This window comes from Pristiophorus japonicus, unplaced genomic scaffold (assembly GCF_044704955.1).
Source record: "Pristiophorus japonicus isolate sPriJap1 unplaced genomic scaffold, sPriJap1.hap1 HAP1_SCAFFOLD_35, whole genome shotgun sequence".
Taxonomy (NCBI): Eukaryota; Metazoa; Chordata; class Chondrichthyes; family Pristiophoridae; genus Pristiophorus; species Pristiophorus japonicus.
Window position 1 is genome coordinate 8,487,716 of NW_027253324.1, and position 24,141 is coordinate 8,511,856.

The 24,141-nt window shown below is 46.8% G+C and overlaps 1 non-coding gene across 1 annotated transcript; it reads right to left on the bottom strand.

The window, feature by feature from the left end:
• Nucleotides 1–7,558: 7,558 nt before the first annotated feature.
• Nucleotides 7,559–7,631, bottom strand: trnak-cuu (transfer RNA lysine (anticodon CUU)). The gene has a single exon. It is a non-coding gene; the product is annotated as a tRNA-Lys (tRNA).
• Nucleotides 7,632–24,141: the final 16,510 nt, after the last annotated feature.

Here is a 24,141-nt window from a genome sequence, read left to right on the forward strand (position 1 = left end):
AGGACATCCTCCAGGTTTTGTATGTGTTCGGCGGTGTCCAGACCCATAACCAATATGTCGTCCTGAAAGACCACCGTGTGTGGTACCGACTTGAGTAGGCTCTCCATGTTTCTCTGGAAGATCGCTGCAGCCGACCGAATTCGAAACGGGCATCTGTTGTCGCTGAACAGTCCCTTTTGCGTGTTGATGCAGCTGAGGCCCTTAAAAGACTCCTCCAGCTCCTGCGTCAAGTAGGCCGAAGTCAGGTCAAGCTTGGTGAAAGCCTTGCCTCCTGCCAGCGCGCAAAATAGGTCGTCTGTCTTAGGTAGCGGGTATTGGTCCTGTAGCGAGAAACGATTAATAGTTACTTTATAATCGCCGCAAACCCTGACAGTGCCATCACTATTGAGTACTGGAACAATCGGGCTGGCCCACTCGCTGAATTCCACTGAGGAGATGATGCCCTCGTGTTGCAGCCTGTCCAGCTCGATTTCCTCACTCTCCTCATCATGTGAGGTACCGCTCGCGCGTTGTGGTGAATGGATCGTGCCTCTGGGACCAAGTGGATCCGCACCTTCGCCCTGGAAAAGTTTCCAATGCCTGGCTCAGAAAGGGAAGGAAATTTGTTCAGAACCTGGGTACATAAGGCCTCATCGACATGTGATAGCGTTCGGATGGTATCCCAGTTCCAGCGGATTTTCCCCGCCAGCTCGTTCCAAGCAGTGTGGGGCCAGCGCCCGGGACAATCCAGAGTGGCAGTTCGTGCACCGTGCCCTCGTAGGTGACCTTGACCATGGCGCTGCCCAGGACAGTTAAATGCTCTTTGGTGTACATTCTCAGTTTCATGTGGATGGGGCTTCGGGCTGCTCTGAATGCCTTGTTGCACCACAGTCTCTCAAACATCTTTTTACTCAGAATGGATTGGCTAGCGCCAGAGTCCAGTTCCATGGTTAGGGGTAAGACATTCAATTTTACATTTAGCATTATAGGTGGACATTTCGTCGAAAATGGTGCACCCCGTGTACTTCAGCATCTGCCTCCTCTCTCTGAGGCTCGAAATTGCTTGATCCACCATGGACCGATCTTCCTCTGCCACATGGTGGTTAGCAGCTTTTGCAGAGCTTGCAGCTCATTCGCAAGCTCGTTGGAGATGCCCCATTGTTCCACAGCTCTTGCAAACATACCCTTTGAAGCGGCATGAATAGGCTGAATGGAAGCCTGCACAACGCCAACAAGTTGTGAATTGCCTTGCACTCATTCTTTGTTAGGGACACTGAGTCATCTGGGTCACCTGAGGCCTGCTGGCAGTTGCAGACTCGTGGGTTCTGCCCTGTACATTTCTGCTCACAAACGCAGTTCCAGTTAATTTATGAACATTGCTAGAACTTGTGTGCTGAGAGATTTGTTTGGTGTTATCACTGGTGGACATAAATACCTGTGTTATCGCAATGGCCTTACTGAGGGTCGGTGTCTGTACAGCTAAAGTTTTTCGTAGGATGGTCTCGTGGCCAATGCCCAGTACAGCCTCTGAGCATTTGCTCCAGGTAGCCATAAAACTCACATTATCCTGCAAGTCGCCTTAGCTCCGCGATGTAACTCGCCACTTCCTGATCTTCAGATCGCTGGCACGTGTAGAACCGATACCTCGCCACAGCACGCTCTCCCTCGGGTTAAGATGCTCCCGAACCAGTGTACACTGCTCCTCATACGATTTGTCTGTGGGTTTCACCGGAGCCAGAAGTTTCTTCATGAGACTGTATGTCTGAGCCCCACAGACTGTGAGGAGGACAACTCTCCTTTTTGCAGCACTTCCTTCTCCGTCCAGCTCGTTGGCTACAAAGTACTGGTTTAGCCATTCGACATAGGCTTCCCAGTCCTCACCTTCCGAGAACTTCTCCAGGATGCCCACAGTTTGCTGCAAGTTTGTGCTGGTTTCATATACTCGTCGCCAGTTATTGTGTTCCTAACACAGATGATGCTGCACATGGGAGGTTAAAGAAACAGTGACCTCAGTCTTTCATAAGACACTCCAGAGTGAGGAACTGGCGTAGGGGCCGGCTTATATACAGTGGTCCCAAATGGTGCTGGGATCCCTTGGGACTTCAGGGGATGAGCTCCCTGGTGGCGGAACATGGGAGTGCATGCTTTACAGATTCACAACACATACGTTGCCTCAACTTTGATTTCTGCCATCATCACTTGTGTTTAATCTTCGCCGCACCTCCGCCACGATCTCTCACCGTTCCTCCACCACGATCTCTCACCGTTCCTCCACCACGATCTCTCACCGTTCCTCCAGCACGAACTCTCACCGTTCCTGCACCACGATTTCTCACCGTTCCTCCGCCACGATCTCTCACAGTTCCTCCACCACGATCTCTCACAGTTCCTCCATCACGACCTATCACCGCTCCTCCATCACGATCTCTCACCATTCCGCCGCCATGATCTCGCACCGTTCCTCCACCACGACCTCTCACCGTTCCTCCACCACGATCTCTCACCGTTCCTCCACCACGATCTCTCTTCACTCCTCCACCACGAACTCTCACCGTTCCACCACCACGATCTCTCATCGTTCCTCCCCCACGACCTATCACCGCTCCTCCACCACGATCTCTCGTCACTCCTCCAACACGATCTCTCACCGTTCCTCCACCACGATCTCTCGCCGTTCCTCGACCAGGACCTCTCACCGTTCCTCCACCACGATCTCTCACCGCTCCTCCACCACGATCTCTCACTGTTCCTCCACACTGACCTTCCCGCTCCTCCGCTGTACTTCGGTCCCGCCGATGTTCCTTCCCACGCACCAAACGGTGACATGGGTTTTGATGACGTGCAGCAGAGCAGGTCTCATAGAAACATAGAAACATAGAAACATAGAAAATAGGTGCAGGAGTAGGCCATTCGGCCCTTCTAGCCTGCACCGCCATTCAATGAGTTCATGGCTGAACATTCAACTTCAGTACCCCATTCCTGCTTTCTCGCCATACCCCTTGATCCCCCTAGCAGTAAGGACCTCATCTAACTCCTTTTTGAATATATTTAGTGAATTGGCCTCAACAACTTTCTGTGGTAGAGAATTCCACAGGTTCACCACTCTCTGGGTGAAGAAGTTCCTCCGCATCTCGGTCCTAAATGGCTTACCCCTTATCCGTAGACTGTGACCCCTGGTTCTGGACTTCCCCAACATTGGGAACATTCTTCCTGCATCTAACCTGTCTAACCCCGTCAGAATTTTATATGTTTCTATGAGGTCCCCTCTCATTCTTCTGAACTCCAGCCGTCCTGTTTAACCCTTGCCACTGGACCAAGGCCTCGCTCTGTCAATCCCCTGTGGTGGCTGGTGTGCAATGGTCACACCACGTTAAAACAATCCACCCACAGGCATCTTCCACCCTTTGATTGGAGTTCAGGACTGGAACATCGGGTCCTTCATTGAAACACCTGTGAACCCGTGTGGAATTAAGCCTTCCTCGGTCGAGGACCCGCCTATGATGATGATGATGATGATGTGTGGGTCCTTACCAAATGCCTGCTGGAAACCATCAGATTAAATCTAGTAAGACCCGTCCCTTGATTCAGTTTTCACTGACCTTGCCTGAGGAAGGCTGTATTGGCTTTGGAGGGAGCACTGTGTCGATTTCCCAGAATGATACCTGGATTCCAAGGTTTAAATTAAGATATGAGATTACACCCACTGGAAATTAGAGGGTCGAGCAGTGATTTGATCAAAATTTTCAAGATAATAAGGGAACACATAGAGTAGATAGAGAGAAATGATTCCCGCTGGTTGGGGAGTCCCAGACTAGTGGCCATAGTCTAAATATTAGAGCCAGATGTTTCAGGAGTGAAATTCGGAAACATTCCAACACACACATGGTGGGAGAGCTTTGGAACTCCCTGCTGCAAAGGGCAGTTGGTGCTGGGTCAGTTGTTCATTTTACATCGCATTTTGACCAAAGGTATTAAGGAACATGGGACAAAGGCGGGTATATGGAGTTTGCTCACAGACCAGCCATGATCTCATTGAATGGCGGAACCGGCTCAAGGGGCTGAATGGGCCTCCTGCTGTTCCTGTGTAACAGGCTTGAGGGGCTGAATGGCCTCCTCCTGTTCCTGTGCAACAGGTTCTATGTCTGAATGGGCCTCCTCCTGTTCCTGTGTATCAGGCTCGAGGGGCTGAATGGGCCTCCTCCTGTTCCTGTGTAACAGGCTTGAGGGGCTGAATGGCACCCTCCTGTTACTGTGCAACAGGTTCGTGGGGCTGAATGGGCCTCCTCCTGTTCCTGTGTATCAGGCTCGAGGGGCTGAATGGGCCTCCTCCTGTTCCTGTGCAACATGCTCGAGGGGCTGAATGGGCCTAATCCTGTTCCTGTGTAACAGGATCAAGGGGTTGAATGGGCCTCCTCGTGTTCCTGTGCAACAGGCTCGAGGGACTGAATGGGCCTACTCCTGTTCCTGTGTAACAGGCTCAAGGGGCTGAATGGGCCTACTCCTGTTCCTGTGTAACAGGCTCAAGGGGCTGAATGGGCCTACTCCTCTTCCTGTGCAACAGGCTCGTGGGGCTGAGTGGGCCTACTCCTGTTCCTGTGTAACAGGCTCGTGAGGCTGAATGGGCCTACACCTCTTCCTGTGTAACAGGCTCGAGAGGCTGAATGGGCCTCCTCCTGTTCCTGTGTAACAGGCTCAAGGGGCTGAATGGGCCGCATCCTGTACCTGTGTGCAAGGTCTGGGAAACAAAGGGAGGTGATATGAGAAAACTTAAACGAAATGGTATTGTGTTAAAAGGGAAGCAGAAGGATTGAGTGATTTACACACAGAAATCTTTGAAGCTGGATAGATAAGTTGCTAAGTTGTTTAAAAAGAATACAGGGCCCTTGGCTTGAAATGTAGTGAAATAGAGGACACCAGCGAGGAAGTTATACCATACGTTTTCAATCCCGGTTTAGGCCTCAGTTGGAGAACTGTTTACAGTTCTGAGCACCACAATTTAGGAAGGATATCAAGGCATTGGAGAGAACGTAAGAAATATATAAGAAACATTTTCTATTGGTGTTGAAGACACAAACACAGGCATTCATCGAGAATCAACCTGCAGGTGACCACACACAGATTAAAGAGCCAGAGAGACTGACAGAATCGGGAAACACCGGCAAATAGACAAGAGATATTGACAAGGACTGAAAGCACTTTGCGATCAGAAAATTGACGGCCCAGCTGTGGTTAATGACACGGCTTTTGATGATTGATCTCCGTACAAGCCTTGAAATTCAGGAGAACCGGTTTCGTGGTTTGAAGCTCGAGATAAACCCACGGGGCGATGCCAACAGGCGCCTGGCAGCAATCAGCGACAGGAAGATGCAATTTATGCAAGCCCGGCTAGCTCAGTATGGAGAGTATAAGACTCTTAATCTCAGGGTCGTGGGATAGAGCCCTATGTTGGGTGAATTATTTTCCGTAAACTTTTATGGTGCTTTCCCAGGAAAACATCATAAATGAACCCATAATCTTCTTTTGCACAATGAAAGAAATGCGAACTGAGGGAGAGTTGATCATTTAATCATTTATTCTGTGCTCTGTATAAGAACACAAGAACCAGGAGCAGGAGTCGGCCATTTGGCCCTTCGAGCCTGCCTTCTTTTGCACTGAAACAAATTATAACCGTGTTTTTAAATGAGCAGTGCGAGATATTTAGAGGGCATATTTCAATGCTTCACAAAACCATTCCTTTCGCTACAGCCAACCAGGATCGGTTCTCAGTTTGAGAAGTAACTTTGATATCATTGTTTGCACTTGAAGTGGGGTCATTTTATTAAGTTCGATGGATGGCCCAAAGCACTTCAGAGTGGTGTCAAACAAATGAGTTTGCAATTAAAAACACTGAATGTCAGGAGTGGGATTTGAGCCCAAATTTCCAGAGGAGACTGTGAACTGAACACAGCACCTGAGACCGCTTGGCCATCCTGACTGGTAGAAGTTTCAGTTACAAGTTATTGCTCTGGAACGTTTCAGACCGGGCACTTGTTCAGTGTGACTGGAAGGCCCAGTGACCGGGATATCCACTCCCCCGGCGTTTTCCTGAGCCTGTGCTCGGTGTGTGGGGAGCTTTGGTCCGGATCCGAGATCGCTTGCATCATGTGACAATGCACCTCGGACTGCTCTTGTTCCATTTTATCGCACATTAGTTTTTGGTTCAAAAATAATATCAGAAGTGGGACATGAACCCACATCTCCAGAGGAGACAATGACGTGAACACAGAACGGCCATCTTGCCTATTAAGTGCTGTGTGTGGCTCCCTGAAGGTTGATTTTGAACCTTTGTGTCCTGTCACATGAAATAAATGAGGGCAGCAGGCGTATCTCTGCCTGACACCGGGGAAACAGTGAGACAGACATTGCATTGTGTTCAGGTTTAATCACAGCAATATCTGCTGTCAGGAGCTGAAAAGGAGGAAGAGCTGAAAAAACACAAGAAAAAAGCTAAGAAATGTCAGCAATTGTGGTAAACTCTTTAATGTGTTTCCTGCTCGTTTCGTGGTGCGGTGCTCACAGAGGGAGCACAGATTCAGAAAGTAACTCTTTCATTCAAAATCTTTAAAATAATGACATGCAACTAATTAAACTGTGTGTCGGGGGATAGGGATGGATGAAGATTATTTGTTTTATTCCCCACTCATTAACCGACAGCGTTGTTTTGTAGAATTGCTACTGAGGGACAGTGGAAACTTCAATAACTGAACTTTAATTATTTAAGGATTTTGAATAATTGATGAAGTTTTCTCCCCTATCTTATTTTACTCACTCTGTATGTTGGAGACTGGTTTAAAATGTTCAGTGCTCATGCGACAAGGAACCTGGGGCGACTTTTGTTCAATTTATTTCACAGCAAAAACAGTCTCCAAAATAATGTTTCCACCCGTGCTCGAACCAGAGACCTTTCGCGTGTAAGGCTAACGTGATAACCACTACACTACAGTTAAAGTAATCTAAAGTATAAAACGAGAGCTTTAACCTACAGAGCTGGCCGATACTTCAGGAGCTGGTTTAACGAGAATAGAATGATGGTGCTATATTTCGGAAGGCTGTGAGTTTGGCAGGAATTGATCTCGTGTTTCACAGACTTTACATATCGGAACAGGAGATGACCATTTAGCAGCGAGTGGTGAGGATCTGGAATGCACGGCTTGAAAGGGCGGTGGAGGCAGACTCAATTTTATCTTTCAGACAGGAGTTGGATATGGGTCTGAAGGAAAAACAATTGCAGAGCTACAGAGAAAGAGCGGGTGAGTGGGACTCGCTGAGAGTCGGCACGGGCTCGATTGGCCGAATGGCCTTCCGTGCTGTAACCATTCCATGATTCGATAAGTTAGTGGCACATTTCATAGTGTGGGTGGGAGCACAGCATTGCAAAGGGACATGGATTGAGTCGGCAAAACTACAGGCATCTGATTCAGGAGATTCATGGCGCGGTGAAATTTCGGAGTTCAATGACTTTGAAAGGAACATTTTTGTTTTGTGCCGTTTCGGTCAGAGGTTTTCCATGAAAGCAACATTAAATGAAAAAAAATACAATCGCCCAACGTGGGGCTCGAACCCACGACCATGAGATTAAGAGTCTCATGCTCTACGGACTGAGCTAGCCAGGCTTCTGTCCAACGCAGGTTTTTATCACTCATTGCAGCCAGGCGCCTGTTGGCTGCGCCCCAGATGTTGAATCTTGCTGTTGAAGAACTGCCAGGGTCTTCTTGAATGGTGGACCAGGCTCGAGGGGACGAATAGCCAACTCCGGCCCCGAATCCTTACGTGTTTATGATTAGCTCCTTCAGGGTAAACGAGCCAAAGAAGTACAGCGGAAACGTTACAAGGACACCCCCAAAGTCTCCCTGGTAAAGTGCGACATCACCACTGACACCTGGGAGACCCTGGCCGCAGACCGCGCGAGGTGGAGAAAGTCCATCCGGTAGGGCGTTGAGCTCTTTAAGTCTCGATGCAAGGAGCATGAAGAGACCAAGCGCAGGCAGCGGAAGGAGCACGCGGCAAACCAGTCCCACCGACCCCTTCCCTCGACGTATGTCTGTCCCACCTGTAACAGGATCTGTGGCTCTCGTATCGGACTGTTCAGCCATCAAAGGACTCACTTTTGGATGGAAGCAAGTCCTCCTCGATCCCGAGAGACTTCCTCTGATGGTGTCTGTGATTTGCGGTACACTGCGGAAACATCTCCACTTTCAGCACCAGATTACCAGAATTAAAGCCAATGGCATCGGCACAAAAGCTCTTCATCTGCTCAGAGCAAAATATATCATATGACAATAGAATTTTATGAATTAATTAATGATGTTTAAATCAATGGTTCTTTTTTTTTGCATAGGAGATGCATAAAGATGTGTAAAATAGATGAACTATTTTTTTATAAGGTTTTGAATTAAAAGTACAATTTCCCTGACCGCGAATCGAACCGGGGCAGCGGCGGTGAGAGCGCTAAATCCTAACCACTAGACCATCAGGAAACCCAGTTTGGACACAGAAGCAGTGGTTTTGTCGAGGTTCACATCGCGCAGCTCCGTAACACACGACTCTGTGCTCGACGGGCTGTTACGAGGGACAAACACATCACCTGTTGCTGGAGGGCTATCAACTCAATCAAAGTGACCACGACGTGATTTGAACAAGTAACCTTCGGATTTGAAGTCAGACACACTACCGTTGCTCCATCAGACCTACACAGTGAGCTGGAGATGTTTGTCTATATGAAGGTTCTGTAATACAAGGGGCTTTAAAATCTCCGCCCATTCCCACCAGGTATCACAAGCAGCGCTGACCTGACAGGCACCGTATAGTTTCTTCTTAAACTTTTCTTTTGCTTTCACGGGAAACCATCATAAATTAACCCCTCGCCTTCTTTTGCACAATCAAACAAATGCTAACTCAGGAACAGTCCATACTTCAATCATTTGTCTTGTGCTTTGCATCTTAACTCGAAAACCATATCCCATTTTACTCACTGTATTGTAGCTTTCTGGTTCAAAATCTTTATTGCTGATGACACCACGAATCTGGGGCAACTTTTATCAAATTTAACAGCACCGGTTATTCCCACCGTGCACACAAAATATAATCAGTAGTGAAGATAAAATCCCACCGTGCGTATTTTCAGATTCAACGCAGCAGCATTTCAAATAAATTTTACACTGAAAAGATTTGCAAGTGTTGCTTGTATTTGTGTCTTTAATTAAACTTTGTGGCGTCTGACTCCCATTCATGCCACTGCTGAATAAGAAAGGAGTGTTTACATTGACTAGACTGCACTGCCACTGATATTTGTGAGCTCATCCTTTATATTCAGTGCTTTCTCACCCTTTGATGGGCTGCAGTGTAGCGGATATCACGTTGGCCTCACATCGAGTACTGTTGAGGGGGATGACTCATCAGGGGAGGGCAGCACCAGCCAAGTTCATGGCACCATGGCTGGCTCTGCTGCACAGAAGGGCAGGAAAAAGAGTGGGACAGCGATAGCGATAGGGGATTCGATTGTAAGGGGAATAGATATGCGTTTCTGCGGCCGCAACCGAGACTCCAGGATGGTGTGTTGCCTCCCTGGTGCAAGGGTCAATGATGTCTTGGAGCGGGTGCAGGACATTCTGAAAAGGGAGGGTGAACAGCCAGTTGTAGTGGTGCACATTGGTACCAAATTTAGGTAAAAAAAAGGGATGAGGTCCTACGAGTTGAATTTAAAGAGCTAGAAGCTAAATTAAAAAGTAGGACCTCAAAAGTAGTAATCTCGTGATTGCTACCAATGCCACGTGCTAGTCAGAGGAGAAATCGCAGGTTAGCTCAGATGAATACTTGGCTTGAGCAGTGGTGCAGCAGGGAGGGATTCAAATTCCTGGGGCATTGGAACCGGTTCTGGGGGAGGTGGGACCAGTACAAACCAAACGGTCTGCACCTGGGAAGGTCCGGAACCAAAGTCCTAGGGGGGAGTGTTTGCCAGTGCTGTTGGGGAGGAGTTAAACTAATATGGCAGGGGGATGAGAATCAATGCAGGGAGACAGAGGGAAACAAAATGAAGACAGATTCAAAAGACAGAAAGGAGATGAGTAAAAGTGGATGACAGAGAAACCCAAGGCAAAAACCAAAAATAGCCACTGTACATCCAAATTCTAAAGGGTCAAAGTGCAATAAAAAGGCAAGCCTGAAAGCTCGGTGCCTCAATGCGAGGAGTATTCGAAACGCAGGAGAGGGCTCTGAGCTAGAGTGGTTGAGAGCGCAGATAAACAGGACCCCAAGAAAGAATGCAAAAGGCAGGAGGCAACAGAGCAGAGTAGCACTGGGGTCAGTGTTAACCACAAGGTGATAGGAAGGGACAATATGTATGAATATAAAGGGGCTGCAGGAGGGGTCAAAACTAAAAATCATGGATTAAAAACTAGTATTAAATACTTTACCTAAATGCACGCAGCATTCAAAATAAAGTAAATGCGTTGACGGCACAAATCATGACAAATAGGTATGATTTGGTGGCCATTACAGAAACGTGGTTGCAGGGTGGCGAAGACTGGGAATTAAACATACAGGGGTAGCTGACAATTCGGAAAGATAGACAAGAAAGGAAAGGAGGTAGGGTAGCTCTGTTAATAAAGGATGATATCAGGGCAGTTGTGAGAGATGATATTGGCTCTAATGAACAAAATGTTGAATCATTGTGGGTGGAGATTAGAGACAGTAAGGGGAAAAAGTCACTGGTGGGCGTAGTTTATCGGCGCCGAAATAATAACTTGACGGTGGGGCGGGCAATAATCAAGTGAATAATGGAGGCATGTGAAAAAGGAACGGCAGTAATCATGGGTGATTTTAACCTACATTGGTCAATTCAAATCGCACGGGGTAGCCTGGAGGAGGAATTCATAGAATGCATACTGGATTGTTTCTGAGAACAATATGTTACAGAACCGACAAGGGAGCAAGCTATCTTAGATTTGGTCCTGTGCAATGAGACAGGAATAATAAACGATCTACTAGTAAAAGATCCTCTCGGAATGAGTGATCACAGTTTGGTTGAATTTGTAATATAGATTGAGGGTGAGGAAGTAATGTCTCAAACGAGCATACAATGCGAAAACAAAGGGGACTACAGTGGGATGAGGGCAGAGTTGGCTAAAGTAGACTGGGAACACAGACTAAACGGTGGCACAATTGAGGTACAGCAGAGGACTTTGAAGGAGCTCTTTCATAGTGCACAACAAAAATATATTCCAGTGAAAAAGAAGGGCAGTAAGAGAAGGGATAACCTGCCGTGGATAACCAAGGAAATAAAGGAGGGTATCAAATTAAAAACCAATGCGTATAAGGTGGCCAAGGTTAGTGGAAAACTAGAAGATTGGGAAAATGTTAAACGACAGGAAACAATGACTAAGAAAGCAATAAAGAAAGGAAAGATAGATTACGAAATTATACTTGCGCAAAACATAAAAACAGATATTAAAAGGTTTTACCGATATATAAAATGGCAAAGAGTGACTAAAGTAAATGTTGGTCCCTCAGAAGATGAGAAGGTGGATTTAATAATGGGAAATGTGGAAATGGCTGAGATCTTAAACAATTATTTTGCTTCTGTCTTCACAGTGGAAATTACAAAAACCATGCCAGAAATTGCTGGTCACAGGAATGTGGGAAGGGAGGTCCTTGAGACAATCACTATCACTAGGCGGGTAGTGCTGGACAGGTTAATGGGACTCCAGGTAGACAAGTTCCCTGGTCCTGATGAAATGCATCCCAGGGTATTAAAAGAGATGGCGGAAGTTATAGCAGATGCATTCGTAATAATCTTCCAAAATTATCTGGACTCTGGAGAGGTTCCAGCGGATTGTAAAGCAGCTAATGTTACGCCTCTGTTTAAAAAAGGGGGCAGCCAAAAGGCAGGATACAATAGGCCGGGTAGTTTAACATCTGTCGTGGGGAAAATGTTTGAAACTATCATTAAGGAAGAAATAGCGGGACATCGAGATAGGCTTAGTGCACTCAAGCAGACACAGCATGGATTCATGAAGGGGAAATCATGTTTAACTAATTTACTGGAATTCTTTGAGGATATAACGAGCATGGTGGATAGAGGTGTACCGATGGATGTGGTGTATTTATATTTCCAAAAGGCTTTCGATAAGGTACCACACAAAAGGTTACGTCCGAATATAGAGGTACGCGGAGTCAGAGGATATGTATTAGCATGGATCGAGATTTGGCTGGCGAACAGAAAGCAGAGAGTGGGGATAAATGGGTGCTTTTCAGGTTGGAAATCGGTGGTTAGTGGTGTGCCACAGGGATCGGTGCTGGGACCACAACTGTATGCAATATACATAGATGACCTGGAAGAGGGGACAGAGTGTAGTGTAAAAGAATTTGCAGATGACACAAAGATTAGTGGGAAAGCGAGTTGTGTTGAGGACACAGAAAGGCTGCAAAGAGATTTGGATAGGTTAAGCGAATGGGCTAAGGTTTGGCAGATGGAATACAATGTCGGAAAGTGTGAGGTCATCCACCTTGGGAAAAAAAACAGTAAAAGGGAATATTATTTGAATAGGGAGAAATTACAACATGCTGCGGTGCAGAGGGACCTGGGGGTTCTTGTGCATGAATCCCCAAAAGTTAGTTTGCAGGTGCAGCAGGTAATCAGGAAAGTGAATGGTATGTTCGCCTTCATTGCGAGAGGGATGGAGTACAAAAGCAGGGAGGTCCTGCTGCAACTGTATAGGGTATTGGTGAGGCCGCACCTGGAGTACTGCGTGCAGTTTTGGTTACCTTACTTCAGGAAGGATATACTGGCATTGGAGGGGTTACAGAGACGATTCACTCGTTGGTTCCGCAGATGAGGGGGTTATCTTATGATGATAGATTGAGGAGACTGGGTATTTACTTGGTGGAGTTCAGAAGGATGAGGAGTGATCTCATAGAAACATTTAAAATAATGAAAGGGATAGACAAAATAGAGGCAGAGAGGTTGTTTCCACTGGTAGGGGAGACTAGAACTAGGAGGCACAGCCTCAAAATACGGGGGAGCCAATTTAATACCGAGTTGAGAAGGAATTTCTTCTCCCAGTGGTTTTTCAATCTGTGGAATTATCTGCCCAAGGAAGCAGTTGAGGCTAGCTCATTGAATGTATTCAAGTCACAGATAGATAGTAGTTTAACCACTAAGGGAATTAAGGGTTACGGGAACGGGCGGGTAAGTGGAGCTGAGTCCACGGCCAGATCAGCCATGATCTTGTTGAATGGCGGAGCATGCTCGAGGGGGAAGATGGCCTACTCCTCTTCCTAATTCTTGTGTTTCTTATGTTTCTTATGGAGTAGGCGTCGACTACAACCAAAAACATTTTTGAAAGGATCTGCGTAGTCCTCATGTATGCGTGCCCAAGGCTTGGTGGGCCAGGACCAGGGGCTAAGGTGGGCTTCCCTTGGCGCATTAGTCAGCTGGGCAAACGTGTTGCACCTGCGAACACAAAGTTCCAGATCTGCATCTATCCCTGGACACCAAATGTGTGACTTGGCAATTGCCTTCCTCATGACAATGCCCGGGTGCTCATTGTGGAGTTCTCTGATGAACACCTCTCTGCACATCTGGTTTCTACGCAGTTTCCCCACAGTAGGCAATCGGCCTGAATCGAGAGTTCATCCCTGCGCCGGTGAAATAGTTTAACTTCCTCAGGACATGCCCTGTACGTGGCAGCCCAGTCCCCATTCAGGACACATTTCTTGACGAGAGACAATAGCGGGTCTCTATTTGTCCAGACTTTAATCTGCCGGGCTGTCACGGGTGAGCCTTCACTTCCGAATGCTTCAACAGCCATGACCATCTCAGCACCATGCTCGGTAGCCCCCTCAGTGGTGGCGAGTGGGAGCCTGCTGAGTGCATCGGCGCAATTTTTGGTGCACGGTCTGTGCCGAATTGTGCAGTCATAGGCGGCTAACGTTAGTGCCCACCTCTGTATGCGGGCCGATGCGTTTGCATTTATGGCCTTGTTGTCGGCCAAAAGGGATGTCAGGGGTTTGTGCTCTGTATCCAGCTCAAATTTCCAGCCAAACAGGTATTGGTGCATTTTCTTTACTGCATATACACATGCGAGCGCTTCCTTTTCTACCATCCCGTATCCCCTTTCTGCCTGGGACAGACTTCCGGAGGCCTAAGCTACCGGCTGTAACTGACCCTTGGCATTCACATGCTGCAACACATCCGACACCATCGGACGACGCATCGTTACACAAGCTCCTTACATGGGTCATATAGCGTTAACAGAGTGTTGGAACATAACAAATTGCGTGCTCTATTAAAAGTCCTTTCCTGGCTGTCCCCCCAGACACATTCGCGACCTTTGCGTAGGAGCACGTGTAGCAGCTCTAGCAGTTTGCTCAATTTGGGAAGAAAGTTACCAAAATAGTTCAGGAGCCCCAGGAACGAAAGCAGCTCCGTCGTGTTACGGGGTCTGGGTGCTCTCTGGATCGCTTCCGTTTTGGAGGCAGTAGGGCTGATCCTGTCTGCTGCTACCCTCCTCCCCAGGAATTATCCCTCTGGAGCTGTGAAGATGCACTTCGCCTTTTTCAGTCGCAGACCTATCCGGTCCAGTATGCGTAGCACCTCCTCCAGGTTGTGGAGGTGTTCTTCAGTATCGTAACCCGTGATGAGGATGTCGTCCTAAAAAACCACCGTCCCTGGAATCGACTTGAGGAGGCTTTCCATATTTCATTGTAAGATCGCAGCAACCTAGCGAATCCCAAACCGACATCTGTTGTACTCAAACAATCCCTTGTGTGTCGTGATGGTGGTCAGCTTCTTCGGCTCACTCGCCAGCTCCTGGGTCATGTCAGCTGAGGTCAGGTCTAATTTTGAAAAATGTTTGCCACCGGATAGCGTCGCAAAGAGATCCTCCGCTTTCAGTAGCGGATACTGGTCTTGGGGTGACACCCGATTGATGCTGGCCTTGTAATCACCACATATCCTGACCGACCCATCCGCCTTGAGCACCGGCACAATCTGGCTCGCCCAGTCACTGAATTCGACTGGGGAGATGATGCCTTCCCTTAGCAAACGGTCCAATTCGCCTTCTGTCGTTTCCCGCATCACATACGGTTCTGCCCTGGCCTTGTGGTGTACTGGCCTGGCGTCCGGGTTTATGTGAATCACTACCTTGGCCCCAATGAAAGTGCCGGGTTGAAATAATGAGTCAAATTTGTCCAGGATCTGTGATCATGATACTCGCTCCACAGAGGAAATTGCATTGACATCGCCAAATTTCCAGTTCATGACAGCAAGCGAACTTTGTGGGTCACGACTACTGTGGCGCTGCCTAGCACCAGAATGATCTCCTTTGTGTATGTTCTTAGCTGTGCGTCAATCGGCGATAATTTTGGCCTCCTGGACTTGGACGCCCACCACTTTTTGAACTATTTGATACCCATCAGGGACTGGCTGGCCCACGTGTCTAGCTCCACTGATACTGGGATGCCATTGAGGAGCACGTTCATCATTATCGGTGGCGTCCTGGTGTATGAACTGTATCCGTGCTCCACATGAACTCGCTGAACTTCAGCTTCCAGCGATTTCCCCCAGTGTTCATTTCTGCAATTTCTGCAGGTATTTTGCTCAGCTCTGCAAAGTCCGGCTGAGTGCATGCCTCCACGCCTCCAACATGAGCTGCTGTTGGAAACAAAAGGTCTCTTGCCAGTCGATCGTCACTGACTGCCCCGTGATTGTCTATGAGTGCACCATATACAGGTGTTGATGGACCCATTACTGGCCGCATTGTCCCTTGCAATGACGTGAATCGCCGTTCAGCTTGCCATTGTCTCTGTCGAACTTCCCCTCTGGGTATGGCTACATATTGGAGCATGCCTGACTGCCCTTGGCTGCCTGGAGAAGTGTGTGATGCTTTAACAATGTTGAATCTCTGTCCCAACCATTGCTTAATACAGTACCTCTTGTCGGTTCAGCTAGTGGCCATGCTCGTGTGGTTTAAATCCCAGTTTCTCATCGCCATTGATACGTCCTCACTATACAGTGTAAATGCACACGAGGCTCATGCTTCAGAGAAGGTCAGTCTTTGACCTGTCCTTTATTTCTTAGCACTCAAGTGATGGAAGTGAGTGGAGATTCCCCTTTTATACCTGAAGGTCCAGGTTAGGAGTGTCTCCCACAAGTTCACCACATAGTGGTCATTGTTCTCACAGTGTACAACTTAGGTCAGATTATACATGGGGAACAATGCTGATTGAATACATGACAGTCCCGGCCTCACTCACGCTGGAGCTGGGGACGAGCGATCAGTCGATGGGTTGTTTGCGGCTTCGATCTGCTGTTGTGAAGCGAGGCGGAGATGCAGGATCCTTTAATAATCTCTCACAACTCAACTGAAAGCAGCCGGAACGTGCAGCTTTGAGAGGGACTTTCTGCACCGTCAGGGCTGGAAATGGGATGGAGTGAGCGACACTGTGTAGAGTTTGAGTGTGTACAGAACTGTACAGAGAAACCAGCCAATGTATCAGGGCTGTGAGACACTGTTGATAGTATAGTATTAGGCAGTCCCTCGTATCGAGGGTGATTTGTTTCCACTCTAAAAAGGGATGAGTTCACAGGTGTTTCGATGAGCAACCTGACAATCTAGGTCCCGAACTACATCCTGAAGGGTGGAAGATGCCTGTGGGTGGATTTTTTTAACGTGGAGTGACCGTTGCACACCAGCCACCACACGGGCTTGACAGAGCTTGGTCTCGGTCCAGAGGCAAGGATTACCCAAGACGACCATTGACCAAGCTCTTCTGCATGGACCAATTGTGTACACATGCGCCGACTATCCATCGAACGCAGAATGGGCTGGCCCGTGCTGTCCCTGGGCCCTCGTCTCTATTGAGCCCCGATCACGACGCTCCTGGGCCCCGATCTCTCACCACTCCTCCGCCCAGATCAAAAATGGAGCAGTCAGAAACAGGACATCAATTAGTCTCTCTTATCTTGGAGACATCAAATATCAACAATGTTATTTGAAATATCAAAATATGAAACTCCAGCCTAGTTGAAGGGTTATTAACATCAGCAGAAACAAAGATCAACTTTGTTAATATTGAACCATTAATGTCAATTATACCATTTTTTCTAATATTTAATTGAACAATGTTGAAAATGATTCCACCCGGTTTCGATCTGGGGATTTTTCGCGTGTTCGGCGAACATGATAACCACTACACTACAGAAACACTGCGATCGACGCACTGCTAGGAACATAACCAGAGCTTTAACCTACACAGCTGGCCGATAGTTCAGGAGCTGGTTTTACGAGAATAGAATGACGGTGCTATATTTAGGAAGGCTGTGTGTGTGGCAGGAACTGATCTCGTGTTTCCCAGACTTTACACATAGGAACAGGATCGATTGGTTAGGATCTGGGATGCACGGCTTGAAAGGGCGGTGGAGACAGATGCAATCTTATCTTTCTGATGGGAGTTGGATAAGTGTCTGAAGGAAAAACAATTGCAGGGCTCCGGGGAAAGGGCGGGGGCGTATGACTCGCTTAGAGTCGGTACGGTCTCGACGGGCCTAATGGCCTTCCGTGCTGTAACCATTCCATGATTCGATAAGTTAGTAGCGCATTTCATAGTGTGGGTGGAAGCAGAACATTGCAAAGGGACATGGATTGATTCGGCAAAACTAGAGGCATCTAATTCAGGAGATTCAGGGGGCACGGAAATTCGGGAGTTTAATGACTTTGAAAGGAACATTTTTGTTTTGTGCCGTTTCGGTCACAGAAATGTTTGTGAAAGGAATTTTTTGCAGAAAGGGATGCAGCATTTAACCTTCTGCCTCAACACTTCTTTCTGGGTGTCAGGTCACATTTCGTTTTAATGTTAATCAATTGCTATAAGAACATAAGAATTAGGAACAGGAGTGGGCCATCTAGCCCCTCGAGCCTGCTCCAACTTCCCCAGCTTCGGGAACAATCTACCCACATCTAACCAGTCCTGTCCCATCAGAATCTGATATGTTTCGATGAGATCCCCTCTCATCCTTCTAAACTCCAATGTATAAAGGCCCAGTTGATCCAGCCTCTCCTCATATGTCAGTCCAGGCATCCCGGGAATCAGTCTGGTGAACCTTCGCTCCACTCCCTCAATAGCAAGAACGTCCTTCCTCAGATTAGGAGACCAAAATTGAAAACAATATTCCAGTTGAGGCCTCACCAAGGCCCTGTACAACTGCAATAAGAAATCCTTGCTCCTATACTCAAATCACCTAGCTATAAAGGCCAACATACGATTTACCTTTTTCCTGCCTGCTGTACCTGAATGCCAACTTTCAGTGACTGATGAACCATGACACCCAGGTCTCATTGCACCTCCCCTTTTCCTAATCTGCCACCATTCAGATAATATTCTGTCTTCACGTTTTTGCCCTCAAAGTGGATAACCTCACATTTATCCATATTATACTGCATCTACCATGAATTTGCCCACTCACCTAACCTGTCTAAGTCACCCTGCAGTCTCTTAGCGTCCCCCTCACAGCTCACACCGCCACCGAGTTTTGTTTCATCTGTAAATCTACACTCAATTCCTTCATCCAAATCATTGATGTATATTGTAAAGAGCTGGGGACCCAGCACTTAGCCCTGCGGCACTCCACTAGTCACTGCCTGCAATTCTGAAAAGGACCCTTTTATCCCGACTCTCTGCTTTCTGTCTGCCAACCAGTTCTCTATCCACGTCAGTATATTACCCCCAATACCATGTGCTTTGATTTTGCACAGCAATCTCTTGTGTGGACCCTTGTCAACAACCTTTTGAAAGTCAAAATATACCACATCCACTGGTTCTCCCTTGTCCACTCTACTCGTTACAGCCTCAAAAATTCCAGAAGATTTGTCAAGCATGATTTCCCTTTCATAAATCCATGCTGACTTGGACCGATCCTGTCACTGCTTTCCAAATGCGTTGCTATTTCATCCTGAATAATTGATTCCAACATTTTCCCCACGACTGATTCAGGCTAACCGGTGTATAATTACCCGCTTTCTCTCTCCTTCCCTTCTTAAAAAGTATTTTTACATTAGCTACCCTCTTGTCCATAGGAACTGATCCCGAGTCAATAGACTGTTGGAAAACGATCACCAATGCATCCACTATTTCTAGGGCGACTTCCTTAAGTACTCTTGGATGCAGACTATCAGACCCCGGGGATTTATCATCCTTCAATCCCATCAATGTCCCACCTCATAAGGATATCCTTCAGTTACTCCTTCTCACTCGACCCTCGGTCCCCGAGTACATTTGGAAGGTTATTCGTGTCTTCCTTCGTGAAGACGGAACTGAAGTATTTGGTCAATTGGTCTGCCATTTCTTTGTTCCCCAATATAAATTCACCTGAATCCGACTGCAAGGGACCTACAGTTGTCTTCACTAATCTTTTTCTCTTCACGTGTATACAGAAGCTTTTGCAGTCAGTTGTTATGTTCCAAGCAAGTTTCCTCTCAAAATCCATTTCCCCCTCCTCATGAAACCCTTACTCCTCCTCTGTTGAATTCAACATTTCTCCCAGTTCACAGGTTTGTTCCTTTTTCTGGCCAATTTATTTTCCTCTTCCTTGGTTTTAACACTATCCTTAATTTCCCTTGTTAGCCACGGTTGAGCAACGTTCTCCGTTCTATTTTTACTCCAGACAGGGATGTGCAATTGCTGAAGTCACCCGTGTGATCTTTAAATGTTTGCCATTGCCTATCCACCATCAACCCTTTAAGTATCCTTGGCCAGTCTACTCTAGCCAATTTACACCTCATACCGTCAAAGTTACCTTTCCTTAAATTCAGGACCCAAGTTTCTGAAATAACTGTGACACTCTCCATCTTAATGAAGAATTCTACCATATTATATTACTCGTCCCCAAGGGGCCTCGCACAACAAGATTGATAATTAGTCCCTTCTCATTACACATCACCCAGTCAAGGATGGCCAGATCTCTTCTGGGTTGAGAAAACCATCCATAATACACTCCATGAAATCCTCCTCCAACACATCACTACCATGTGTTTAGCTCAATCACGATGTAGGTAAAATTACCCATGATAACTGCTGTACCACCACTGCACACATCCCTTCTTTCTACTTTGATGCTGTCCACAACCCGACCACTACAAACCAGTGAGACAGACATTGCAGCAAGTGACTGGTTATTGTGAAGCAGCAATTGCTAAAAGAACAATGACCACGACATGATTTAAACACTCAACTCGTTGATCTAGAGTCAGGCGCACTACCGTTGCACCACAAGGTCTACACAGTCGTTAAGGGATGTTCGTCTATATGAGGGTTCTGCAATACAAGGGACTTTAAAATCCCAGCCCATTCCCACCAGGTATCACAAGCAGCGCTCACCTGACAGTCACCGGATGGCTTGTTCGAAAACTTTTATCCTGCTTTCACAGGAAAGCATCATTAATTAACCCTTCACCTTCTTTTGCACAATCAAACAAATGCTAACTCAGGGACACTCCATACTTCAATCATTTGGCCTATGCTTTGGGGAGCGGCCCGGGAAGTGGAACTGAGTCCATGATCACATCAGCCATGATCGTATCAAATGGCGGAGCAGGATCGAGGGGCCGTATGGCCCACTCCTGCTCTTATTTCATATGTTCTTATATATGTTAACCCATTTTACTCACTGTATTTTAGCTTTCTGGTTCAAAGTGTTCATTGCCGATGACACCAGGAATCCGGCGCAAATTTTATTAAATTTATCAGCACCGATTATTCCTACCGTGCACACAAAATACAATCAGTAGTGAAGATAAAATCCCACCGTGTGTATTTTCAGATTTAAAGCAGTAGCATTTCAAATAAAGTGAAAGAATTTTATACTAAAAAATTTGCAAGTGTTACTTGTATTTGTGTCTTTAATTAAACTTTGTGGCGTCTGACTCCCGTTCATGCCACTGCTGAATAAGAGAGGAGGGTTTGACATTGACAAGACTGCCCTGCCCCTGATATTTGTCAGCTCATCCTTTATATTCAGTGGTTTCTCGCACTTTGATGGGCTGCAGTGTAGCGGATATCACTTTGGCCTCACACGCAAAAGGTCCCCGTGGATCCGTTTTCTCTCACTCAAAGTTATCTATTTAATGGTGAAATACAGAGCAATTAATGAATAAGGGAGCCCTTTTGCCAGGAGAATAAATAGCAAATAAAAACAGCAAATGCTGGAAATCTCAGCAGGTCAGGCAGCATTTGCAGGGAGACTCAACTCGCCTCCGATTGTTCATCCACAGCAATTTAAAAAAAAATGTTTCTGCCTGGGATTGAACTTGGGACCTACTGCGTGTAAAGCAAACGTGATAACCACTACACTACAGAAACCTCTGGCACAACAGCCCCCTCAGCGAGGAGCTGACCAGTGAGCTCCCTCTGTGCTGATCGGGAATGTGTTGGCTCTCCTGAAACAAATTCTGTCCCACACTGAGAATTCTCAATCCTTCTCCTCCGCTGCCCTTCACAGAAATGTCACGGATCACCCACCAACCGTGTTCATTTCCACATCCTCACAGTCGGGCCACAGAGGCTCCTTCTGTCTCCCCGCGATCAGCGAACTCACCCAGGTTACAAATTTAAACCCCAAACACGTGCCCGGCAAAGTGCAGGAGAAGCCAGATAGTCTGTAATCTCGGTCTATCACAGGGAGTATTGGTATTCATGGTGATTACAGCAATTATTAAGCGTCTCACAAACCGCAATTATTTTTCTGCGATGAATTGATCGAGGATTGAAACCAGGTTAGTGCGCCGGGTCTTAACATCTCGCCCACCAGGGAACAGTCACGATGCATGTCGATATATTTATATATATTTATATATGAACCTGAATGTCAATGGCTACCTACCTAGAACTCGTGGCGCCCACGGTAGTGCGTCTAACTTTGAGTGAGAGAAACGCTTCCACAGTGACACCTGTCATGTGTTCGACATGGTTACTGCTTGTACTATTACAAGGTGTGCCACCAGAGGGCACTGCAGTGGGAGACTTGTAGCTTACCTGCACAGGTGTGCCTGGCCTTGTATAAAAGGCAGGCCACCAGGTGTGATCCTCACTCTGTGGTTATCAATAAAGGACTCAGGTCACTACAGTTAAAGAACGACACATTGTCTCGTGGAGTCATTATCAGAGCATTTGAAGGTATAACAAGGGAGCCAAAAGCCTCAGAAACTGGAAATTCTACCAAAGCGTCGAAGTCATGCTGTAGCTGCCTGGGACAACACATTGCTCAAAGTTCTCCACACGTGAAGGCAGAGTGTTTCTTCGACAGAAAGACTGGGCATCTTGCGAAGTCATGCCGACTGAAGGGTAAACCTATTTTTAAAGCTATGACTCCAGCGTTCAAAGCTATGAGTAGAAATCCCAAGAGACTACATAGTATGGAAGACCAACAACAGGACGATGCGATGTTAGAGTTACACATCATCAGGAGCACTAGTTTAACGGACAGTGATTCGGAAAGCATCAAAATCCACATAGATGCGTGATTTCCAACTGGAGAAACCCAAGATGGAGCAGCGAGGCTACTCGGGAGAGTAAATTCCTGTGGTTGGTCATATCACTGTACCGATCGGTGAAATATAAAGATTAATTTTAGAACTTGCCTCGAATAGTAGTGAAAAGAGACAAGTCTGCCTTACAAGGAAGAAATTGATTAAGCTCACTGAAGCTGGATTGTAGTCAGATTTTCTGTGTGGAAGCGATATTTTCATCAACGGATGAGGTTATCAAGAAGGATCCAAAGGTGTTCTGCGAAACGGACAGTCCGATCCAGGGCTTCAAGGAGAGTGTCAGGGTAGAGAAGGACGCTAGATTGGTTTACTCCAAGTCCCTTTCCGTACCATATGCACTCAAGGAGAAAGTAGAGCATGAACTCAAAAAACTAGAAGGTGTTAACCGTTGCACTGCGGAAACATCTCCACTTTCAGCACAAGATTAACAAAATTAAACCCAATGAGATAGGGAGAAAAGTTCCTCACATGCTCAGGGCAAAATAAATAATTGTCGTTCTACAAAAGAATGAACAAATTTCAGCACCAGGTCAGACGGAAATGTTAAGCGAGCAGGTGGACTGCTGAATCGCACTTTTAAGGAGTTGGTGGTGACAAAGCAAATGGGTTCTGCCTCATGATTCAATATAAGAAATGTCTGCAATAGGATTCGAACACTATCTTTCGTGACCAGAACACATCACCTTAGACCACTCGGCCATCATTACTATTCAGTGCTGTGTGTGGCCACCTGCAGGTTGATTTTGAACTTTTGTGTCCTGTCACATGAAATAAATCAGGGCAGCAGGCAGATCTCTGCCTGACACCGGGGAAAGAGTGAGACAGACCTTGGAGCAAGGGTCTGGTTGTTGTCAAACAGCAAATGAAATATTAATTCTGGAAGAATAACATTGAAACAAAATATGATCCTGACACCCAGAAACAAGTGCTAAGGCAAAAGGATAAATGCTGCATCCCTTCCTACAAAAAATTACTTTCACAAATATTTCTCTGAACAAAAGGTCACAAAACAAAAATGTTCCTTTCAAAGTCATTAAACTCCCGAATTTCCACGCCCCGCGACTCTCCTGAATCAGATGCCTCAAGTTTTGCCGACTCCATCCATATCCCTTTGCTCCAAGGTCTGTCTCCCTGTTTCCCCGGTGTCAGGCAGAGATCCGCCTGCGGCCCTCATATATTTCACACTCTATGAATCTCTCTAATATTCCAACAGCAGCCATGGTTGTGTGAAGGTTTGTATTCTGTTAATCGTCGCCAATTGTTGTGAAAAGTAGAACACCAGGAGGCTGAGTACTGTGAGTTAATCTATGTGTGATCTTAGTCTTCTTTATTACAACTCCAGAGTGCCTGAGCAACATGGCTGCCAACCTTTTATACTGGCCCTGCAGGTGTGGGCAGGTGACCATTAGGACTCCAACATTCACGCCCTCTGGTGGCAAGCATGACATAGTTACATACTTCACATAATTGTTTTCGTTAAGAAGTTAGGATTCCAATGAATGCCTGAGTCATCAGAAAGGACCCTGGTTTGTAGGACAAGGCTACATATCAGGAAGGAGCGTAGTTAGATGACAAGGGAAGTGAT